The 15,608-nt window shown below is 39.7% G+C and overlaps 1 protein-coding gene across 5 annotated transcripts in view; it reads right to left on the bottom strand.

Annotated features, from left to right (window-relative positions):
* The window catches only part of PPP3CC (protein phosphatase 3 catalytic subunit gamma), an 86,189-nt gene that overhangs the window by 53,064 nt on the left and 17,517 nt on the right, over positions 1-15,608 (bottom strand). The window lies entirely within an intron of this gene.

Below are 15,608 nucleotides of genomic sequence, written 5' to 3'. Positions count from 1 at the left end.
AGCACAAATTTGAGAAAAATAGATACGGGAGGCCTAGTTTGGTTTTCTAATCTGGAAATGCTAACAACTAACTTCAGTTTACACTAGATATAAAGATTATATACAATATCACAGTAAATTAGTAACTTGAACAGAAAAATTTTTTTGACATTTTAAAACTGGCTATCATCTCTTCTTTTACCTATCTTTAAAACAGTGTACTTTTAGATTTCCTGTGACCTATAGCCATTAAGTCTATAAACCATACATTTTAAAGAAGAGGTTCATATTATTTCTTTTTCATTTTTGGTCACATGGGATCCAAGTTACCTGACCAGGGATCAAACCTGTGCCCCGTGAACCGGGAGCACAGAGTTCCAACCACTGGACTGCTGGGGAAGTCCCAACAGAGGGGTTCATTTTAATCTGTGCTTATGTCTGATGATTTCACTTCTAGCTTTATGGAAGTGTTATTAAGAACCAACTTCTACAGGCGCTTACACAATTTTTAACTTGCTCTAGCCATACCATTTCGTATTATTCAAAAGTAAAGAAAGTCCTATGGTAGGTTTTGTAATACTCTTGGCTACAACTTGACTCATCTTGCTATTCAAAGCCCACTGAAAGAAATCATAGTAGCTATCCAACCGGCAAATATTACACTGAGACAGGGGATGACATGCTGCTGCTGCTGCTGCTGCTGCTAAGTCGCTTCAGTCATGTCCGACTCTGTGCGACCCCACAGACGGCAGCCCACCAGGCTCCCCCGTCCCTGGGATTCTCCAGGCAAGAACACTGGAGTGAGCTGCCATTTCTTTCTCCAATGCATGAAAGTAAAAAGTGAAAGTGAAATCGCTGTCATGTCTGACTCTTAGCGACCCCATGGACTGCAGCCTACCAGGCTCCTCCATCCGTGGGATTTTCCAAGCAAGAGTACTGGAGTGGGTTGCCACTGCCTTCTCCGGAAGGGGACCACATACACCCCAGTTTACTCAAGACAGTCCTAGATTTCAGCCATTCTCCTAGCATAACTGTTAACAGCATCCCCTTTCACTCTCAAACCACCTCAATTTGGAGGACAAATTTAGTGTTAACTTGTGTGATTCATACAGTACACCAATATACTATCTTAATAGGATAATCTACATCTATTAAAAGACAAAAATATTATGATGGGTCTTTTATTCACTCATCTAGTGAGTCTATAAAACAGGATAAAGGTTAGTCCTGAACAAGTTTACTTACATTTTTACTAAAATAGCAATGGTACTATGGTTGTGTTAAATAATAATAATAAACCTTTTGTATTTTAGTGATTCTTACTGAAATATTTTCAAATGAAAGTAAATGCTATTTGGGATTTGCTTCAAAATTATGGGAGACATAAGCAATAGTATACAGCAGCAGCAGTCCTGGCAGGCACAGCGTGTGGCAGAAGTCCTCTTGGAGGAGGTTGCCATTAGACCCACTACAGAGCCATCAAGCAGGTGACCCATTTTTTCCAGTAGTCATGTATGGATGTGAGAGGTGGACCATAAGAAAACTGAGAGCTGAAGAACTGATGCTTTCAAACTGTGGTGTTGGAGAAGACTCTTGAGAGTCCCTTGGACTGTAAGGAGATCAAACCAGTCAATCCCAAAGTAGATCAACCGTGAATATTCCTTGGAAGGACTGATGCTGAAGCTGAAGCTCCAATACTCTGGCCATCTGATGTGAAGATCCGACTCATTGGAAAAGACCCTGATTCTGGGAAAGATTGAGGGCAGGAAGAGAAGGGAGCAACAGAGGATGAGATAGTTAGATAGCATCACTGATTCAGTTGATATGAATTTTGAACAAACTCCAGGAGACAGTGAAGAACGGGGGAGCCTGGTGTGCTGCAGTCCATGGGGTTGCAAAGCTCATGCCCACTAAGCGCAGATAATCAGCACCTTCATTCTCAGTCATCACACAGGCACAGTTTACTCGTCTTCGTGTCCTTACTCCCAGCCCCTATGTGGCCACGTGGATACAAGGAGTTTAGAATTTCTGAGTGGAAAAAAAGGGGATCTAGAGAAATGCTTCATAAACTGTCTTGGGAACTGCCCCCACCCTAGCACCAACAGGTAGAAAACTAAACTTTGTAAAATGCAGTAAAAATAAACTACTAGAAAAATAATCACAGGCACAGATGTGCTGATGTCGAGCTGCTATGAAAGTTGTTAAATGCTCACCACTCTCTGTACTTACTTCACTTAGCACCAATTGGTGGACAGACACTGGTTCACAGACCACACTTTCTAAGTCAGACTGGTTTGGATAAATATGGATTTAGCGGAACAAGAATAAGACTAGAATGAAAACTTAAATATTATGTATATACATGTGTTCAAGCCCAAGTCTGAGTTTTAACAAGTTTCAAACTGCTTTTAATGACGTACAGAATTTCACTGATTAAAAAAATACAATCTAAGCACTTGGACTCTGAAGTTTAAGCTTCTAACATCTTACCCATGCTTTAAACTATGAAGTATTTAAACTGTTATACTGAGGTTTAGTACCTGTATCCTTTCAAGTCATAAATAAACCATATGCCGCCAGACATAGAAGTTCCCCTTCTTCATTTCTGTGGCTGTGTGTTGCCTCTTTATTCCATTTCTAAAGCTATCATCCTTCCAAAACCAAGTCTTAGGACAATTTTTCAATTTTCAAAGAAAAGATACTCAAGTGTAATTGCAAGAGTAATAAGTAAGTCCAGACATTTTATTTGTTAAAAAAATTATGCTATCCAAAGTAGGCATTTTAATTTTTTTTGTAAATATATATATGTTTTATTGAAGTACAGTTGACTTACAATGTTTCAGGACCAAATTAGGCGTTTTTAAATGAAAGAATCAAAATGTCAGTAGTCCAGCACTCAAGTTATTGCTTTATTGGTTATTTCATATTGTCACTTGGGGGACTGAGTCCTTTATTTTTAACATAGGCTCATCATTTTAAAAGCTACAATCCTTATCAACAAGAAAGTAGGGTTAATAGAAGGATTAAAGGGTCTCAAAATGCAAGCATAGAGTTAAAAAAAATTTGACTATGAATCAAAACGTCATTTACCCAGAAATATGATAATTTAGGGGTTAACAAACTACAGTACATTTTTTTTTTGAGGAGAGGAGGTTCTTGTTATTCAAAGATGACTGGTACTAGAAAAGGCCACTTAGGCCTTCCCTGGTGGTACACTGGCTAGGAATCCACCTGCCAATGCAGGAAACAAGGTTCAATCCCAGGTCCGGGAGGATCCCACATGCCATGGAGCAACTAAGCCCATGGGCCACAACTCCTGAGCCCGCGCTCCAGAGCCCACGAGCTGCAGCTACTGAGCCCACGAGCTGCAGCTACTGAGCCCATGAACTGCAGCTACTGGGCCCCCACGCCACAGCTCCTGCATGCTCTTGGGCCTGTGCTCCACAGCTACTAGAGACTGTGCTCCACAGCTACTAGAGACTGTGCTCCACAACTAGAGAAGCCACCACAGTGAGAAACTAGGCAGCAGCTCTTGCTCATCACAACTAGAGAAAGCCCATGCAAAGCAACGAAGATCCAGCGCAACCAAAAATAAATAACAATTAAATAATTGTTTAAAAAAGAACAGACTACTTAAAGTGTATCCACATTAAAAAAAAATAGTCATAAAAAATAGTGGAGGGAAATCATTCAGCTTTTTATCTTTAAAAATAAGGGACTTTCCTAGTGGTCCAGTGGCTAAGATTCTGTGCTCCCAATGCAGGGAATCCTGGGTTCAATTCCTGGTCAGGGAACTAGATGCCACATGCCAAATAAAGATCATGTGTGTCAAAACTTAAGACCCAGCACAGCCAAATAAATAAATAAATGAGAAAGTAAAAACTGTAGAAATGATTTTATTTCATAATTAAACTAGCTGCAACATGATTATAAAGGGAGTTGTTTGTACAAATACAGCCAAGAATTTCAACATAAACCTTCTGAAAACTGATGAGCCCTCCAGACTCTTAAATCCAACAGTCTATTTAACATCTATTCAGATGTCTAAGAGGCATGTACAATTTAACATGTTATGGAAACAACCTGTGTGTCCACTGATGGATGAACGAAGACGTTATGGTACATATGTACACAATGGAGTATTATTCAGCCTTAGAAAATGAGAAAGTCTTATAATTTGCAACAATATGGATGGATTTGAAGGCATCATGCTAAAAGTGAAATATGTCAGGCAGAGAAAGACAAAATTCTGTATGGTAGCACTTACATATGGAATCTAAAAATGAAACAAAACTCATAGAACAGGAGACCAGACTCACAGTTACCAAAGGAGAAGGGTGGGAGGAGGGAGAAATGGAGGAAAGGGGTAGCAAGATACAAATTTTCAGTGAAAAGGTAAATAAGTACTAGGAATGTAATGTACTGTAATGGTAATAGCTAACACTGCTGTATAATATATAAGAAAGTTAAGAGAATAAATCTTAAGAGTTCTCATTGTTGTTATTGTTGTTCAGCTGCTAAGTCATGACGGATTCTTTGCAACCCCATAGACTGCAGTCAGGCTCCTCTGCCCTTCACTATCTCCCTGAGCTTGCTCAAACTCATGTCCATTGAGTCAGTGATGCCATCCAACCATCTCGTCCTCTGTTGCCCACTACTCCTCGTGCCCTCAATCTTTCCTAGCATCTGGGTCTTTTCCAAAGAGTCAGCGGTTCCTTATGTAAGATTATGTAACTCAGAGAATCAAACTTCCACTCATGTACACGTCTTCCATTTCAGTTCCTTCTCAATCCTAAGAAAAGCTTTAATAGAAGGATTTTTTTCACCCCACTGTTAAAACAGAATCATTGTTGACATGGTTGATGACCAAATCCAAATCACATTTTGGACACTTTGCAAGGAATATTACAAAACAAAGCATTTGTCTTTGCCTCATCTCTCTCCTCAAAAGTAGAAGCACAGTAAGTAATAAAACACACTATTTTCATCACCAAGTAAATAGTGATTTTCTGTATTCTTTAATAATTCATATAGTGAGTGCCCAGTCTATTAATGCTTCAGCAGGAAAACACTGCACTGCCTCATATCAGTCTGCACCTTCGGGTGGGACATTTTAGCATTCTAGTCAGTCCCAGGTAATGCCAGTTGTAAAGAATCTGCCAGTGCAGGAGATGTAAGAGGCACAGTCCCATCCCTCGGTCAGCAAGATCCCCTGGTGTAGGAAATGGCAACCCATCCCAGTATTCTTGCCTGGAAAATTCCATGGACAGAGGAGCCTGGCAGGCTACAGTCGATGGGGTCACAAAGAATGGGACATGACTGAGGGACTGAGCACAGTCAGTCTAAGAAGTCAGGAGAAGAGGGGAGAGGAGGCACATGGTGCTCTCTTTCACTCTCTAAGTCTGGAATGTTCTTTAAAGACCTCTTTTCAAAGCACTTTCTTTTTCTGAGCTGCTATTCCCCAGAGGGAGCCAGGGTCATGGTATCTTGTCTCAAGAAGCAAGAGGGAAGTAGAGCCAATGGAAACACCACTGTCCTTGGTCCATGGATGGCATTAAAATATAAGGTAGGGTGAAAACTCAGCTGTCAGGGACTCCGAGGGAGTGAGTCAATTTGAAAAGACAATGGAATTCTCTCTTTTTTTCCCCACAAAATAGTGATCATACATACATACATATATATATGTGTGTGTGTGTGTGTGTGTGTGTATGTACATATGCATGTAAAATTTTTAAAATAAAAAACTTATTTATGAATTTAAAATTCGCACAGAATTCACAAGTCACTTTTAAAGGTTAAGATACAAAAAAACTCCTGGGTGATAATACACCAAATATCTTTTATTTAAAATTGTTAAGGTCCCAGTGTTAACTCTGTTTAAAAATAAATTCATATAATATGATCTAAATTGTGACTAAATAATCCATTAGACCTGGGCTTCCCTGGTGGGTCAGAGGTTAAAGGATCTGCCTGCAATGTGGGAGACCTGGGTTCAATCCCTGGGTCAGGAAGATCCCCTGGAGAAGGAAATGGCAACCCACTCCAGTATTCTTGCCTGGAGAATCCCATGGACGGAGGAGCCTGGTGGGCTACAGTCCATGGGGTTGCAAAGAGTCGGACACAACTGAGCTACTTCACTTTCACTTTCACTGCATTAGACAAGGCAGTAAAGAAATATACCCAAGTATTAGTGCTAGGTAACAAGATTCTAAATTATCTTATTTTTCCAGCTTGCCTATTTTTTGAATTTTCTCCAATTACCCTGTATCACTTCTATAATCAGAAATATATATATATATAAGAAGTTAGTATATAATTATTTTGTACACTACATGAGCATACTGATATTCTTTTTAGTGAACAATAAAAATTGGAAGAATAGGATGAAAGTACGTGTTTGGACTACAGATGGCTTTTTCTCCCCTCTCTGCTTTGCCCTACATTTTTCCAAGTTTTTATTAAAAAAATTTACTAAAATAAAAATAAGAAATGCCAAAGGCAAAAAAGGCAATCCCGTTGGCAATAACTTTCCCTATGCTAATCAGTTGCATACATAAATAACACTTTTCTCAAATCAGCAGAGCTGTACCCCAAACTGACTCTTAGCAGCGACATTCAAAAATTCAACGTCAAATTGAAGTTACACCTATAAATGACCAAGAGTTACTAAGATGACAAGGAGGAAGCTCTGTGGCTTATGCTTCAAAACACACAAAGGCACTGGAGTGAGTGGGAGACAGACCCCTCAAGATGCCTGGCCCATGGTATCCACATACCTTCTCCCAGTTACTCCATCAAACCACAGTCTAGGTACTGCTGGAAGGAAGGAAGTCTGCAAGCATAAGTAAGTCCCATATCAGATGACCTTAAAATAGGAGATTGTCCAGGTACACCCGACCTAAGCACAGGAGACCTTTGCATCTAGATCTAGAGGTTAGACATAGGAGCTGAGAGATCTGAAGCATGAAAGGGATTTGACATATAAGTTCTCCATCGTTAGCCTGGAGACAGAGGAGGCCACGGAGCAAGGAATGAAGGCAGCCTCCAGGAGCAAGGAGTGGCCCCCAGTTAAAATTAAAGACTTCATTCCTACTACCACAAGGAACTATCAATAACCTGAACGTGCTAATGGTCAGATTCTTCCTCGAGCCTCCACATGTAAACTCACCCTGGTGGGCACTTTGATTTCAGCCTTTGAGCTGTTGAGCAGAGAAGTCTATGCCACGAATGTACCTCTGTGCCACACAACTTTGAGCTAAAAAAAATCATTGTTTTAAGCCACTAAGTTTTTGATAATTTGTTACACAGCAGTGGAAAACTCATATTGAATTCTTGAAGTCAAAGTTTTTTCCTTAGACTGTTCAACAATCACAAATACACTTTTATACACACAAGAAACTAACATGAGACACCTCTCAGAAACGAAACAGAAGTCCCAACTTATAACTGTACTATGACTCATAGGACAGATAAAGTGAGCCAAACCAAACCACAACATACATCACAGACTATCTGAGCTCAAACTTTCTCACACCAGATGTTTCAGATCTGTGTGTTTCAAGATAAGACCTCAGGTAAAGTAATTTAACAGTAACTCTGCATAGACACCAGATCTGATCTAACACTGGAACTTATGAGTTCCAGCAACTTATCAAGTTTACAGACTCTAACCAGCCCTTGCCCAGATTGCAAACTTCCACCCTAAAAATCCAGCAACAGTCTCTTATCTAACAATAGTATCTATGAGCAGCCTTCCTAACTGCCTCAGAGAAGGTCCCTAGCCCCTCTGGTTCTCACTTGTTCTGTGTGCATGTGCTCGGTTGCTCAGTCATGTCTGACTCTTTGCGCCCCTATGGACTGCAGCCCACCAGGCTCCTCGTGTCCATGAAATCTTTCAGGCAAGAATACTAGAGTGGGTTGCCATTTTCCTCCTCCAGGGGATCTTCCCAAACCTAACTTTTCTTTATAAACAAATCCTTCAGCTGACCTTGTTTCTGGGTACCTCCATGTACCAGTGTAACAGTGTACACTTATGAGGCCACTTGATAACCACCTGCTCAGGGCCACCCTGACTACAAGAGTGTGTTGCCTGAGATCCAGGAATTTTGTCGAGCACTTCAGGGTCAAGGTGATATGTGGGTCTTCTTTCAGTCTTATTGGATTGTACTGTTTGGGAGCAAAATCTGGCTCCTAATTAACAACATTCCCATCACCTGTATGTCTGTTCAGTATCGTGAGTGTCATTCATCTATGAGGAGGTACATAGGCAGAGGACAGACAAGGACCTAAGAAGGGGATCCTCCAGCCAGCCCCAAAGGCTGGTTCAGACAGCCTCTGACAAGTTTGGAAGGTCTCATTAGATGAGTGTCTTTAGATCAACTCTGCACTAGGTCAATTTTTCTAAAACTTCCTAAGGATCTTCCTCAGTCCTTAAAATCCTGAGAAGTGTTTTGTTTCGGTCTACGGGGAGCTGAGGCTCTGACTGGCCCTCAGTTGGTAACAGTTGATCTCTGGTGTCGCTTTGTGTTTTCCAGAGACACGCGGTTGCAAAAGTGCCGTCCTTAATAATCGCTGCAGATCACACTGAGCTTTCTCAGTCTGAGCCTTTGTCTCCTCTGTGCCTCTTCTGCTTCCTTTACATTTTCAGATTATGAATACACTCAATAAATGGCATAATTTCACCAAGGAAAAATTCTGAAATACAAATGGCATCTTGGGGTACTTCTAACATGAACAAAATTATTTGAAAAGCACCTTCAAACAATAGGAAACAGAATTCTGAATACCCAATGCTCTGCATTCTTTAATATGAGGAGACTTCCAAATGCAATTCAAACTCTAAAACTTGTTTCCTGAAAGAATTCCCAAATGCCAGGAAAAAAGAACATTTACTGAAGGAATCAGGCTTGTATCAATATCCCTGATCTCTATCAATTAGTCCCTATTTTGAGGTGTCTAGGAGACACAAGGCTTCCCTGGTGGCTCCGACAGTAAAAAATCTGCCTGCAATGTGGGAGACATGAGTTTGATCCCGGGGTAGGCAAGATCCCTGGACAAGGTCATGGCAACTCATTCCAGTATTCTTGCCTGGAGAAAACCATGGATAGAGGAGCCTGGCGGGCTACAGTCCATGGGGTCGAAAAGAGTCAGATAAAACTGAGTGACTAAGCATAGCACAGGAGATACAAAGAGGCTTTCTTGGTGGTTCAGTGGTAAAGAATCCACCTGCCAATTCAGGAGACACAGGTTCAATCCCTGGGTCAGGAAGATCCCCTGTAGGAGGAAATGGCAACCCATTCCAGTATTCTTGCCTGGAAAATCCCATGAACAGAGGAGCCCGGGGAGACTACAGTCCATGGGGTTGCAAAGAGTCGGACACCAATGAAGTAACTTAGCATTCACACAGGCAGGAGACACAAAACCTGGAAAAGACTAATTGGCATTACCCTAAAGAGAATTTAGAGACCAATTAATCCACAGGCAATAAAAGCCCTTTTAATTTGTAACTCTCTGAAAGTTATAGGATTACTCATTTCTAATACCCTCACAATTCCCCTCTCATTCAACTTTTAACTCTTAACAATTTCTTTTGTTATTGATTTTGAAAGAATGTAAAAGAATGCATGTAAAGACACGGAAATGTGAATGCATAGTATCAGATATGTTTTTGGTTATCTAGAAATAAAGAGAATAATTTTGTATTTTAGAATAAGAAATGTCTGTCTCACCACAAAAAAAATATGGTCATTATACGGTGTTTATATGTTGTCAGCTAACACCACTGTGGTAAATAACCATTTTGCAGTATATAAGTATATCAAATTAACACATTATACACCTTAAACTCACATAATGATATACATCAATTTTATCCTAATAAAGCTGGGGGGGGGAATTTCTGGTTGTATCAAAAATGACAGAGTATAGCTATAGATAAATTAGACAGTAGACCTTAATAAAGGTAGAGAGTCTGAGAACTGGTATATTTTATTTGTCTGCTGCTGCTAAGTCGCTTCAGTCGTGTCTGACTCTGTGCGACCCCATAGACGGCAGCCCACCAGGCTCCGCCGTCCCTGGGATTCTCCAGGCAAGAACACTGGAGTGGGTTGCCATTTCCTTCTCCAATGCATGAAAGTGAAAAGTGAAAGTGAAGTCGCTCAGTCGTGTCCGACTCTTAGCGACCCCATGGACTGCAGCCTACCAGGCTCCTCTGTCCATGGAATTTTCCAGGCAAGAGTACTGGAGTGGGATGCCATTTGTCTGGGTTTGTACAAAAACAAAACAACCTTTGACAAGAGAAAGAAAATACATCAGAATTTCTGACAAAACTGGTCAAATGTGAGGGATTTATCATAAAGGAATAAAGGCTTATAAATCCTTTTAATGTAAATGCTTTCAGGAGTAATAAATAAAGGAAAACTAGAATTTGATTTTCTTTCTATTAAAAGGGCAAAGTTATTCTGTGCCTAGAAGACATTCCTTAAATCCTTAAATTAAAGCATCCTGTTAATTCTGTGCTTTTTTTTCTTTTAACAAACTTGTAAGTCGTCTTTTTTTTACATTCCTTACTTTTAGAAAAAAGATGACATTCCTAAAAAACAGTGTCACTTATTGCTGTATTTTTAAATATACTGCCTTTAACTACTCCTCACCTTTGGATAGTCACAACTGGTATTTTGTCACACAACAATTCCCTTCGATTTTGTTCTACTCCAAATTCAGAACAATAAAATTGTAAAGCCGCCTACAATACCTTTGGGTCTACCCAATTAAAGGACCATTAGGTTACACAAAGATTTGATCCTTTACCTTATTAAAAATATTTTTAAAGGATTAACAGAAATTATTAGCTCTGTTTGGCATTCTCCAACTTTTAATTAACTCAAAACTATTGTGAGAGCTCTTTGCTTTATTAAAATGGGGTAAAAAGAAAAAAAAAAATCTGACAAATGAAAAGAGTTCAGCCTTCAGCCTTCCTAAGTTAATGTTGTATTAATTTAAAATGTGTTAAAGTAGATATGCTTCAATGTTTGTTTATCTTTCAGATTAAAGACTGACACAATAGCTATCGACAAAAGATTTATCTCTAGGTTTAAATAAGCTTGTATTGGTGACATTCCTCATACATTTTATAGGATAAATCAAAAGGCTTGGATATTTGTCAATATCCTCTCTGTTCAAGACATATTCTTACTTTAAGAATACTCAATGACTGACTCTTTATGAAACTGATAATGTACTTTAACAGAAGATTCCACTCTCTTCCATTCTGATAAGGCTGGTTAATGGTTAATATAATAAATGAATAAATAAAGCCTGTAGACTCAACACCTACAAGGAATTTCTGCTTCTTCCTTACATTCACCTAAAGTTCCAGCTATAATCTAAAGATCAACAGTTAACCTTGGGGAGACATGTCAGAAGAACTTTGGTAACAGTATGTATCATGTACTTGTAACGATTAACACTACATGGAACAAATTAACTACGAGTACTGCTGACATCATTGCTATGGCCAGACACTGTGTCTGAGTTAGGATTTCCAGAACTGTTTTGGTCCAAAAGCAGAAGATAACGTGAATAGACCATTTATGTCCAAAATCAACAGAACACAATCTCTCCGATGCCAGGAGCCACTGATTACCATGCACATTCCATGATTTTGCCCTTTATTTTCTTGGATATTTTCTTCTGTCTCAAAATTCTAGACTGTCAGTAAACACCCTGCCCTTTATTCTTAGTACTACCAAGACCTTTATCCTTGATAATCAACAAATGCAGGACTAATTCCTCAGACACTGGGAAAGGTAAATAATCCATATCCAAATTAAAGGGGAAAAAATGACTTGGTTACCATAGGAAGATCCAGATAGATATGAAATATATGAGACATTATCTCAAGTTTTAACAATAATTATTGAAGTTTTGTCTGTTACAGATGCCATGTGTGTGGTCTCCAGAGTCTTAAATAATGCATTCAGTCATTATCACGCCAAGTGACTCTGACTCAAAAGGGGTGGGATAGGGGGGTGGGAGGGAGGCCCCAGGGGGAAGGGATATATGTATACATATAGCTGATTCAAGATGTACAGCAGAGACTAACAAAACATTGTAAAACAATTATATTCCAATAAAATAAATAAAAACAAACAAAAAAATCATCTAAGAAAAAGAACAAAATGGCTTGGTGTTTACAGAGGTCAAAATTACTACCATCAAAAGCTTGATAAACACTCACAACCTCTCTTATGGCACAGATCTTTACTGATCACTCCTAAATGGTAAATCCTCCAGTTTAGTTAAAAAATGATCAGAAGCAAAGAGTGAAAATTGAAACAGAAACCACAAATTGTTCCCAAACTCTCAGAAAAAACACTATGACTTAAAAGTCAGATAAAGTGAACCAAATCAAACCACAATGTGCACTACAGACTATCTAAAGTCTTTTTTTTTTTTTTTTTTTTTTGACATTAGCTCATTATGTATGTTCCAGTACTACACAGAAACTGATCTGACAAAAACACCTCAGGGACTCAGGTGTACTAAAGATAAAATCACTGACCATTCCAGCAAGTCAACTACATCACATAGTGTAGCCAGTCCCTGCCCAGACTACTAACTTCCACCCTAAATTCACTCTATGACCAATCTCTGCTTTGAAAATTCTGTGTATCTTCTTTTCTAATTCCCTCCTTCTGAGATGCTCCACCAGTTATTCTAGTACATGTTATTCCTTGCTGCAACAAGCTAAGTGTAACTTCATTTTGATAGGATATAGATGTGCTCCTGGTAGTCTCTGGTAACAGGCTTTAACCTCCCCAAGACAGGGAACTGGTGGCCTAGAATCAGGGATAGGAAGAAGACTTTTATTACACACCTTTTAAAAGTTTATACCATATTATTGTATTACTCACCTAGAGACAGACATCTTGGAGTGCAAAGTCAAGTAGGCCTTAGGAAGCATCACTAAGCTAGTAAAGGTGATGGAATTCCAGCTGAGCTATTTCAAATCCTAAAAGATGATGCTGTTAAAGTGTGGCACTCTATGCCAGCAGATATGGAAAACTCAGCAGTGGCCACAGGACTGGAAAAGGTCAGTTTTCATTCTAATCTCAAAGAAGGGCAATGCCAAAGAATGTTCAAATTCTACCACACAATTGCACACATCTCACATGCTAGCAAAGTAATGCTCAAAATTGTCCAAGCTAGGCTTCAACAGTACGTGAATGGAAAACTTCCAGATGTTCAAGCTGGTTTTAGAAAAGGCAGAGGAACCAGAGATCAAATTGCCTAACATCCACTGGATCACAGAAAAAGCAAGAGAATTTCACAAAAACATCTACTTCTGCTTCATTGACATGCTAAAGCCTTTGACTGTATGGATCACAACAAACTGTGGAAAATTCTTCAAGAGATGGGAATACCGGACCACCATACCTGCCTCTTGAGAAATGCGTATGCAGGTCAAGAAGCAACAGTTAGAATTGGACATGGAACAAGAGACTGGTTCCAAATTGGGAAAGGAGTACGTCAAGGCTGTATATTGTCACCCTGCTTATTTAATTTATATGCAGAGTACATCATGCAAAATGCTGGTCTGGATGAAGCACAAGCTGGAATCAAGGTTGCCAGGAGAAATATCAATAACCTCAGATATGCAGATGACACCACCCTTATGGCAGAAAGCAAAGAAGAACTAAAGAGCCTCTTGATGAAGGTGAAAGAGGAGAGTGAAAAAGCTGGCTTAAAACTCAACATTCAGAAAACGAAGATCATGGCATCTGGTCCCGTCACTTCATGGGAAATAGATGGGGAAACAGTGGAAACAGTGTCAGACTTTATTTTGGGGGGCTCCAAAATCACTGCAGATGGTGACTGCAGCCATGAAATTAAAAGACGCTTACTCCTTGGAAGAACACTTATGACCAACCCAGACAGCATATTCAAAAGCAGACACATTACTTTGCCAACAAAGGTCCGTCTAGTCAAGGCTATTGTTTTTCCAGTGGTCATGTATGGACGTGAGAGTTGGACTGTGAAGAAAGCTGAGCGCTGAAGAACTGATGCTTTTGAATTGTGGTGTTGGAGAAGACTCTTGAGAGCCCCTTGGACTACAAGGAGATCCAACCAGTCCATCCTAAAGGAGATCAGTCCTGGGTGTTCATTGGAGGGACTGGTGTTGAAGCTGAAACTCCAATACTTTGGCCACCTGATGCAGAGAGCTGACTCATTTGAAAAGACCCTGATGCTGGGAAAGTTGAGGGCAGGAGGAGAAGGGGATGACAGAGGATAAGATGGTGGCATCATTGACACAATGGACATGGGTTTGATGGACTCTGGGAGTTGGTGATCAACTGGGAGGCCTGGTGTGCTGCGGTTCATGGGGTCGCAAAGAGTCGGACACGACTGAGCAACTAAACTGAATTGAAGTCATCTGCACTAAATCCTAGATTAACTTTAGGGTATAGCTCCCTTAACTTCTTTTTTAAAACTAAGCTTTATTGAGGTGTATTTAGGAACAGTAAACTGTATCCACTAATGTGCACAATTCGATAAAATATGACACGTTTCCGTTTGTCAAACCACAGCCACAATCAAGATATGAAACATTTCCATCACGCTTGAAAAGACCCTCTCCTCTGCCTCCCAGCACCAGACAACCACTGCTCTACTTTCTGTCACTACACATGAATTTTGCACTTTTTATTTTTGTATGAATGGAACGGTCCAGTGCATAGTTTTTTGTGTGTCTGGTATTTTTCATTAACATAGTGGTTTTGTGAGTCACCTGCGCTGTTGCATATATCAGTAGTTTGTATCTTTTTATTGCTGACTAGACTCCACTGTGAGGATTTACCATGAGGTCGTTCCTTTACCCATTGAATACTTCCTGGTTTGGGCTATTATGACAGAAGCTGCTATAAACATTTGTGTACAAATCTTATTTTCATTACTCTTGGGTAAATACCTAGGGGTGGAGTGCCAGAAACGTAAGGCAGGTGTATAATTAACATATGAAGAGACTGTCGAGCAATTTTCCCCAAGGACTTTTACAACTTTACATTCCCACCAACAGTGCCTGAGAGTTTGTCACTCCACATCCTTGTTAAAACTTGATAGCTGTCCCTTCAATTCAGCCATTCTAATGGGTGTGTCGTGGCAGTTCATTGTGATTTTAATTTGTACTTCTTTAATAGCTAATGATATCAAATATCTTCTTGTCTACTACTGGCTATTCATATATCTTCATTTGCGACTTGTCTGTTCAAATCGTGTCCATTTTTAAATTTTGCTGGTTGGCTTACCAGTGAGTTGTTAAGTTCTTTATATATTCTTAATAAAAGTCCTTTGTAAGACACACCTAGAGTGAGTATTTTCTCCCAGTCCAAGGCTTGTCTTTCATTCTCTTAACAAAACATATTTAGAAGAACAAAAGATTTTAATTTTGATGAAGTCCAATTAGCAGTTTTTATAGTTCTTGCTTTTTGTGACTTAAGAAAACTTTGTCTACCCCAAGGTCAAAAGATTTCTTCTAGGTTTTCTTTTCAGTTCAGTTCAGTCACTCAGTCGTGTCTGACTCTTTGTGACCCTACGGACTGCAGCATGCCAGGCTTCCCTGTCCATCACCA

Source organism: Bubalus kerabau, chromosome 4 (genome assembly GCF_029407905.1).
Source record: "Bubalus kerabau isolate K-KA32 ecotype Philippines breed swamp buffalo chromosome 4, PCC_UOA_SB_1v2, whole genome shotgun sequence".
In the NCBI taxonomy this organism is placed as follows: Eukaryota; Metazoa; Chordata; class Mammalia; order Artiodactyla; family Bovidae; genus Bubalus; species Bubalus kerabau.
Note: the sequence above shows the minus strand (reverse complement) of the source record. Positions and strands in the feature narration are given on the sequence as shown.